Below are 10,177 nucleotides of genomic sequence, written 5' to 3'. Positions count from 1 at the left end.
GGAAAAAGGTTTGAGTTTTCATGGCCATCATTAATAAGTGTAGTGGAAAATTATGGTAGGAATTTTTAATTTTGAGGTGATATCTTAGACCTCAATCTTGTGTAGAAAAAGTTGTCCTGTACATCAAAGGTTACATGTATATCTAAAGTGGTGAATCTGGAGCTCTCACAAATCCCCAGAGACTTAGCTAGTTGTGGGAGGCATTCATTTGATCTGTGGAGTCATTTTAAGTTACTGTAAACCAACTATCATTTGCATGCGAGAAATTTTCGATTCATGAAAACTTTGTTGTCACAAATATTTCTTGTTGCAAAACAGTCCATTAAATGTCTTCCACATTTAAAATTTGTTGCCTCAAACCAGTTTAGCTCTGCTAAATCGAAAAATAAAGTTGTCGCAAATAAAAAGTTGGTTTTTAATACTGTATGTGGCAAAATGTTTTCAGTTGTTAACATGAGTGACTACATTGTGGTAAAGGTTTTAGTCAATAATGTATTTTTACAGTGACTGCTGTGCAAGTATGGGGTACCTTTAAACTACCACTTTGTTGTGAGGGAGATCAAGAAACAATCAGATGATAATGTCATTTATTACAATAATATTAACAACAAAAGTAATCACATCCTACAGGACACACGAGACATTCACTACTGACAGTGTAATGCAATTTCAATTGCAGTCTATTCTCTGGAAAAAAATAAAGGTTTAGTTTAAAATTACTGTAAAAGTATCAAATTTAAAATCAATTAAAAGTTGTTTAGATACACTTTCTTCCTGGTTTAAAAGCAAATTTCCCCTCTTGGTTGCTATCAATTTTCCATTTTCTTCTTTGGTGAACACTTTGCCGTCACACGTTAAACGTTGATTGAACAGGTACACCTGATGAGATTGCACTAATGACACCCAAAGTCTGCTACTGGGATTCGTCGTCAAGACTTTTTCTTTACGATGAAATATATGGCTAACACGATGACGATCAGCAGAATAGCACATATCACAAGAAGCATAAGTCTGTTTTGTATGATTCTGTAACAGCAAAAAGACATCGAATGTTTTTTTTTATCTTACTATATTTTATAATAATCATATCCTATGTAATTTCAAAATAATTTTTTCTTTGAATACAAGACACCAAAAATGGTGCTTTTCGAAATGCTATTTTTTGTAAACATTTTTCTTTCAGAAAACATATACAGTCAAACCTCGTTATCTCAAATTTGATGGAACTGAGAAACAATTTCAAGATATGTGAGGATTCGAGTTATCGAGGGTAAATTACTTAAAGAATAAGTGGTTGGGACTTCTGAATCACTTCGACATATCCATGGTATTCGAGATATTGGTGTTAGAGGTACTGAAGTTCAACTGTACATGTAGTGCATTATGCAGCTTTAGACAACCAAAAAAATTCTTCTAGAACTATATCACGTAAAAGTATTGGAAAGATAAATCTACAGCATGCCTGCATATTAAATACATGTACATAGCTTAGTCCAGGCCTGCTTCAATGTCACTATGCAAAACAGTCATTTGATACACGTATATCAAAATACCAAAACCGGTAGAAATTTGTCATCTTTGTAATATCATAATTCCAAATTCAGGTCATTTAGATCAAATTGAAATAAACAACGAAGTTGCATGGGGATTCTTGCAAAAGATACACACTGTGACACAATTTTGAAACAAAACCATCACTGTCAATTATGGCGGAAAAACCATTGTTCTTTGTAACTGTTGATCTTTAATTTCGTGCTACATTTTTTGTACTGGCACAACATGCAGACATACCAGCCTGAAGGTTGAAAACTGGATGTAACTTAAAAAAATGATTTAATAAATTACTATAGCCAATATGCTATAAAATTGAGCAGTATAAATGCTTTGTTTATGTGTACTTTTGTAAAATTAACCTTGCCGCTTTAATGAATATACATATAATTGGTTAGATTGGTTATGTGATGTCAATTATATTGTTTAGTGGGTTTTTTTGTATTGTGTATTGTGGTGTCAATTCCCTATCAATCATCAATCTGATTTCACATTTTGGTATTATGATGTCCAAGAACTGTCTAAATTAATGTCACACCAAATTTTGTGCAGTATATAACATTAAATAGGTATGACTAATTGATTGAGAAATTATTTTCACCTCTTACAAATCTGCAGAAATATGACATCTACAGTAAATAAACCTGTTGTTTCACAGAAGTCAACACGTACAGGTCATCCGAATGATTTGGGTGACTTAATGATAAACAAAACTTGATCCTAGATCAGTGCAGACATTATACCACACTGGTGATTCTTGTCCTCACATAAAAGTACAAGAATCTATGTCGGTAAATACAAAATAAATAAATATCATATCGGTTAATATACTTTAATAAAATGCGACCAATCTTAGCTGGGACTTGATGTATACATCACATCTACACATCTAAAAGCTGTAAGTAAAAGTATTGATATATCTGCATTCCATAAATCAACACTCAAACGAGAACAGCAAAACAACAATGTCTAGCAACCAGCGTAACCAGGCAGTCATGTTTACCTTCACACCCTAACAGCTCCGATACAAAGAGATCATAACTAATCTTCCTACTGAACAATCTGCTTTGATCTTTCTTCGTGTTTTTGTTTTCTTGTTTTTTTTTTACATATCCATTGAGAAATTTGTAAAACATATACTCCTAGTATGCCCCCCCCCCCCCCTTATTCATGGTAGACAACACTACACACTTAAGAATAAAATCTGTGTGGAAAGAATTAACGAGTCCATCGCAATAGCGATACATGTCTCCAGTTTTAATGATAGTAGGCAGAGGATCTAAGAAATATTTGGCAAAGGTTTACGGCAAGCTTGTTGAAAAATAGTGCAGATTTCAGTCTTCTCCAAAGATATATTATCATCCTGTGTTATATGATTCGGATAGTACAATATAACATAAAATATGCTGAAAAAAGAAAGTAAGGCATTGGTGTTGTAAGTTTTGACCTTGACCTTCGAAAACTGACCTACCAGACTGCATGTGTCTGAGAGGTAAAGTGTTCTTCAGTTATCTGTTGCACAGGAATCATTAAATACATGAAACCTTTCTAACCTGGTTGTGACCTTAACTTTCGACCTGCCATAATATAGGGATTATATGCATATTGATGTGAATCAGTCCACTAGAAGTAAAGCATCTCCAGTGATTCATTATACACATAAAAATTGTCTGGCCTGGTAGTGACCTTGACCTTGGACATACTGACCTGCTGAGCAATAAGGATCATCTGAACACTGATGTGTATTAGCCAACCAAGTATGGAGTCAGCAAGATGAAGTCTTCTCTAGTTATTCATGAAGTCAGTCAGATAAAGTCTTCTCTAGTTATCCATGAAGTCAGCAAGATAAAGTCTTCTCTAGTTATCCATGAAGTCAGTCAGATAAAGTCTTCTCTAGTTATTCATGAAGTCAGTCAGATAAAGTCTTCTCTAGTTATCCATGAAGTCAGCAAGATAAAGTCTTCTCTAGTTATCCATGAAGTCAGTCAGATAAAGTCTTCTCTAGTTATCCATGAAGTCAGTCAGATAAAGTCTTCTCTAGTTATCCATGAAGTCAGTCAGATAAAGTCCTCTCTAGTTATCCATGAAGTCAGTCAGATAAAGTGTTCTCTAGTTATCCATGAAGTCAGCAAGATAAAGTCTTCTCTAGTTTACCATCACACAAGTGAAAACTTTTCTGGCCTAGAAGTGACCTTGACCTTGGAAATACTGACCTTTTGAGTAATGAGGACCATATACACATTGCTGTGTATCTGCCTACTAAGTATGAAGCCAAAAAAAAAAAAGGGAAAGTGTTCTTCATTTATATGTTGCAAAAGATGTAGGTCAGACTGAACAACAAACTGACCAGAAGAGGGGCATAAAAATGAAGGATACCACAAGTATAAGAGAAGTTTGTATAAGTGTATAAACCCAACCACTTTGCCATCATAGTGCCCCCCCCCCCGGTACCTCCTTATAGCACTTTTTCCCAACTTCAGTGCTCATTCGACTGGAGCTTGAGAATACAAGTATTGCAGACATCTACACAAATCGGACAACAACTAAATGTATCTATGTATCTGGGTATACATATGTAATGGCTTTCATCTCAGAAGTTTAAAGGCCATGAAGTGAATCTCAACATCACAAAAACTCACCTTTTCATCATTCCTGACAAAACACGGGAGCTTTTCCCCAGGTTCGTATTCATTTCCTCCATCTAAAAAGACAAAACACTGAGAGGTCGGCTGTCACACTGCAAGTTTATCAACAATATATTTCTAGCAAATTGTCTCTTATGAGACTAGGACATGAAGACTGCTACAATGATTTGATAAAGCAATTTATTCTAACTTTGATGTGAGTTTTATATTACCTATATATGACTGAATTCAGTTGCTATCAAACCAAAAAAAATTAAATTTAAATATTCCCTTATACTTGTATGTTAAGATATGTCCTCCCACTAATAAACTGCAACATCGAGAACTTAGGAGAGACTTCTTTAGGGGTGTGTGTGTGTGTGTATTCTTGTCTGTCTGTTAATCTGTCACAGAAACTTTAACTTTATTCTTAACTCAATACTTAACTTTATGGGTTCACATTTGGTATACATATACCTTTTGTGACATTTCCTTTTGAAAGATAATGAAACGATTCCCCCACCCCACCCTCGATAATATACAATGTACAGATAAAGTTGGGAATCAAGCCAAGGACTAGTCCGATACATGAACTACTGCACCATCCAGGCCAAATATCCACAAACCATCTACTGATCAAACGGTTCTATCACAAAAACCATTATGTACCATGTAATCAAATAAGTCGATGTGAGAAATCAGATTAAAAACAGTGTATATTGAAACAGGTCAGTCATTTTGGGAAGACCATATAGGATCTGTCTACATCTGATAAGATCAGAACCACCATCTATATATTGATCATTAACCCATCACTTACTCTCTGTCAATCCACCATCTATATATTGATCATTAACCCATCACTTACTCTCTGTCAATCCACCATCTATATATTGATCATTAACCCATCACTTACTCTCTGTCGATCCACCATCTATATATTGATCATTAACCCATCACTTACTCTCTGTCGATCCACCATCTATATATTGATCATTAACCCATCACTGAAGGTGTGTGTTATTGGTGTCATGTGAAGGTGTGTGTTATTGGTGTCATGTGAAGGTGTGTGTTATTGGTATCATATGAAGGTGTGTGTTATTGGTGTCATGTGTAGGTGTGTGTTATTGGTGTCATGTGAAGGTGTGTGTTATTGGTGTCATGTGAAGGTGTCTGTTATTGATGTTATGTGAAAGTGCAAAGTACAGTTATGGATGTGCGCTATTGGTGTCAAGTAAAAGTGTAGTTATGGGTGTGTATTATTGGTGCCATTACGGATGTGCGTTATTGGTGCAGTTATGGAAGGTGAAGATAACGAACAGTGATCAATCTCATAACTCCTACAAGCAATACAAAATAGATAGTTGGGCAAACACGGACCCCTGGACACACCAGGGGTGGGATCAGGTGCCTAGGTGGAGTAAGCATCCCCTGTTGACCGGTCACACCCGCCGTGAGCCCTATATCCTGATCAGGTTAACGGAGTTATCCGAAGTCAAATCAGTGTGCCAAGAACGGCTTAACAATCGGTATGAAACACGTCAGACAGCATTTGACCCAATGCGAGGTTGTATTGACGAACTAGATCGTTCGTTATAACGACCATAGAATTTGCGAAATGCTGACTTCAATACTGGTGCAGTTACGGGTGTGTGTTACTGTTGTAGTTATGGGTGTGTGTTATTGGTGTAGTTATGGGTGTGTGTTATTGGTGCAGTTACGGGTGTGTGTTATTGTTGCAGTTACGGGTGTGTGTTATTGGTGCAATTACGGGTGTGTGTTATTGGTGCAGTTACGGGGGGGGGGTGTTATTGGTGCAGTTACGGGTGTGTGTTATTAATGCAGTTACGGGTGTGTTACTTTTGTAATTACGGGTGTGTGTTATTGGTGCAGTTAAGGGTGTGTGTTATTAATGCAGTTACGGGTGTGTGTTACTGTTGTAGTTATGGGTGTGTGTTGTTGGTGTAGTTACGTGTGTGTGTTATTGTTGTAGTTACGTGTGTGTGTTATTGGTGCAGTTACGGGTGTGTGTTATTGGTGCAGTTATGGGTGTGTGTTATTGGTGCAGTTATGGGTGTGTGTTATTGGTGCAGTTACGGTGTGTGTTATTGGTGCAGATAGATCCATTGTTATCTAGGAAGAGTGATAACACCTACTTTCGCCATTTGCTTTGTAAACGATTGATTGTTAAACATTCCTTTTTTTTTTACCTCTGTAAATGAAATATGGAGAAACACCCAGTGGCGAACTCCCTGTAACACGTTATAACGGTATACTACCACGCAAATGGAAAATTTTCAGTTCAGATTTTTAAAAGTAAAACTTTCTAAATATGCATGTATTTCACTTCAACCCTTTCTCATTCAAAAATTGCAAACTGATAAGTAACCGATCAAAGTGAAGCTAAATTGTTCGTGACATTAGAATGCAGGATTGGTTTGGAACCTTTACACATCAGATAAAGCAAATATTTTCTGTCGAAGAGCTCACGTTATATGAATATTCAAGAGTTTCGTTAGTTCTAACTCCTTATTTACCTATAGACGTCAAGTAAAGAAATATTTCATCTTTATTCAATGTTACGTAACAGATTCCACGTTTTATCATCTCGTTGATCAAGATTTTTCAAAATTTTCATCACATCAAATGTAAAGACGGCGTCAAAAAATATATCAATCTATAGAAAATACATATACTGGAGAATGTTACACAAATTTTCACCCATCGTATACCATGTTCTTTATACTGTATTAGCATTTCAAATCCAAAACATTGAAGTTGATATCACTACAAAGTTTTCACGTTTAAAGAAAAGGGGTTTAGTACTAATACTATATTAGTAAGTGGAAAGGTCTAAGTGCTAAGCTTCATACAAAATTTCACACTAGAATTACACTTGCAGCTTTTTAACTTTAACATGAATCTCTTCTATTGGTAACGAGATCTACATGATCGGCCAGATCTGCCGATGATGACATTAAACGTGTAAAAATGTTTACAATTACATAAATTTGATACTTCAGCTTTTGATGAATGCTGAATTACGATTATTCAACTTTTTCAATGTCGAAGAAAGTAACACCGTTTTCCAATGTGGGGGAAGGGGGTTTTGGTGAAAGATGGATTGTCAAAAAAAAAGTTTCCCCGATCTTTTAAATCCCAAATCATGTGGAGTGTTCATGGTTTGAGTTTATGCTGTTCTGCCTAAAAAAAAATCTCCCCAAACTAAATTTTACATTTAAAAATCGGGGTGGGGGGTGGGGGTGGGGGGTGGTTTCATTTCATAACTGTAAAGTTTACATTTTTCTCATTCACTTCTACTATCAGAAATAGTAAGGAGAGGGACAGCCACCAAATATATCTTCATTTACATATAAGAATAACAAAAATATTTAGCATTGTCCAAAAAAAAAAAAAAAAAAAAAAAATCTGATTACAAACCTTTGATTTCTATAATAGTTTAGAATGGTTTACAGATTCTGATTGTAAACCTTTGATTACTATAATAGCATGGTTTACAGATTCTGATTGTAAACCTTTGATTACTATAATATCATGATTTACAGATTCTGATTGTAAACCTTTGATTACTATAATATCATGATTTACAGATTCTGATTGTAAACCTTTGATTACTATAATAGCATGATTTACACATTCTGATTGTAAACCTTTGATTACTATAATAGTATGGTTTACAGATTCTGATTGTAAACCTTTGATTACTATAATAGTATGGTTTACAGATTCTGATTGTAAACCTTTGATTATTATAATAGTATGGTTTACAGATTCTGATTGTAAACCTTTGATTACTATAATAGCATGATTTACAGATTCTGATTGTAAACCTTTGATTACTATAATAGTATGGTTTACAGATTCTCATTGACTCTAAGTCTAAGTTCCACCGTCCAAAAAGGGACATTTTCTTGGACTCTTGGTTTGCAATATACACGCGGTTTTTATTATGAACGCTTGTAATATGTAGACAGGACAGGGGCTAAGCCCGTTTTGAGTCCGAACTCTGTGATACATATTTATAAATATAGATTGTTCGGGCCCAAAACGGGCTTTTGGGGCCCGGGTAGAGACATGCAAGAGCTTTCCATGTAGAACAGAAACAAAATTGTGTACCAGAAATGAATTGACATCACAACTAACAAGGAATATGGTGTCGATGGTTAATATATCAATTGGATAACTTACATATATAACAATTGAATAACTTGCATTTCAAACAATACCTTGAGGCTTTGGATGTACCCGCCAGTCACTGTTACTGCCTCGGTCGATATCTTATACAGAAAAAAACTGCATAATGTTTTTTCATTCTGTATTAAAAGTTTCACAGTCGGTTGTATTTCAAAGTCAGAGGCAATTAGTGACAGTTAATGGCGGTGCTCGAGTTCAAGTTTCGTTAATTTTTAGAGATATTGATATAAGACTAACACGAGGTACACATAAACAATATTACGTGTATATAGTATATGTTGTGAATATTCATAATGTACGTTTACAGACATTGCAGGTAGGGAGTGGGAATCCCCAGCACGGAATCATCAAGGTCACATTCATTCATTGAAAGTAAGAATAGTGTGGTCACCGCATAATCAGTACTCCTCAACTCTTTAGTCTCACATTTGCTTAAGGAATCAGAAAGTGATAGAAATATACACATGTGATTTCTTGGTCGAAAATGATAGGTCAAGGTCACATAATTGACAAAGCATTATTGAATGTAATAATTTTGCTGACACCAATATCAATACCCTTGTAATTTACTTCTCTACAGAGACGAAAGATGGAGAAAGTTTCCAATTGATTTCTAGGTCAAGGTCACTGTAACTAAATACATCAGATGTTGTGGATACAATTAAGAAATACCCTTTGACCTCTCAGTATCACATTTGCTTTCTTGTATTGTAGGTGGGGCGGAAAAGATGATTACTGATGTTTATAGGTCAGAGGTCAAGGGCATATGAATGAATTGGATAATGGTTGTGAGGAAATGCTCTGCTCGGCAGAACCTTTGTTCAGGTGTTGGATATATCACAATGACAAAGCCTGTGTCTTACAGCAGAAAATCTCAACCATGTTTGAAATTGAGCATTTCTGTCAAGTTTAATCTGATTTAATTAAGAAACTTTTCTTGTACACCATAGTGGCCAAAAATAAAATTAGTAATCAATTTCACGAAAAATCAAATATACACTGTATAAATATTGAACATTTCAATCTGATTTAAAAAACGTATGGAATTCATCAAGTTTATGACCGAGTCTATGAATAAGTTCCTTCTGTTCAACCTTACTAACTAGCGAAAGATATTGGCCATCGATAGAAGAAGTAATAATTTGCATGATCAATAGTTTCTAAACTTGAACCACACTCAACCAAAATACTAAAGGTCAAATTAAAATGTTAATGTATAAAATGTTCATTGAGGTATATCTATCTCAGCTTTTAATCGAATGAACCATATTAACCAGACATTTTACTGGTGTGTTTATTTTCTGTTGATGGGGTGGGATATACCCGGTACGTAGACAAAATAATCTGTGACTGTTGAATTTTGTGAAACTTTACATGCCCCGGGTTACATTCACAACAATGAACACCCGAAATCCTTTGGTGATGTGATCATGTGCGAATTCCAAGGGAGAGGGGGGAGAATGTCAGGACCCCATCTGATAATGAACAAAATTACTACACTCGCTAGTTATTTTCAGAGGGGTCCCAACCTTTTCAACGATCTGAAAACTTCGATAAATAAATTTTTAGCCAAGATAGATTTTATCGCTACCATCACTTCTTCGAATATTACAACAGATTAATAACCACAGAAGATGGTATAGTCAGTTTTGAAAAACCTAGCCAGGTATAAAAGCACACATTTTGGCCTGGCGTGGAGAATCTAGAAATTTCTAAACGTTGAAAAATGATCCCTGTGATGTCGTAAAATTTTGACCCCAGGTCAACGAACGGTCGGAAGAGAAAAG

At 35.4% G+C, this 10,177-nt stretch overlaps 1 long non-coding RNA gene across 1 annotated transcript; it reads right to left on the bottom strand.

The window, feature by feature from the left end:
• Window positions 1-570: 570 nt before the first annotated feature.
• LOC130054421 (uncharacterized) lies at window positions 571-5,262 on the bottom strand. The gene is made up of 2 exons (XR_008802736.1): window positions 4,191-5,262; window positions 571-1,026 (listed from the first exon to the last, which is right to left on the bottom strand). It is a non-coding gene; the product is annotated as an uncharacterized LOC130054421 (long non-coding RNA).
• Between the last annotated feature and the right edge of the window lie 4,915 nt (window positions 5,263-10,177).

This window comes from Ostrea edulis, chromosome 4 (assembly GCF_947568905.1).
Source record: "Ostrea edulis chromosome 4, xbOstEdul1.1, whole genome shotgun sequence".
Lineage (NCBI taxonomy): Eukaryota > Metazoa > Mollusca > Bivalvia > Ostreida > Ostreidae > Ostrea > Ostrea edulis.
The sequence above is the reverse complement of the archived record's forward strand: the minus strand, read 5'-3'. Positions and strand labels throughout refer to the sequence as shown.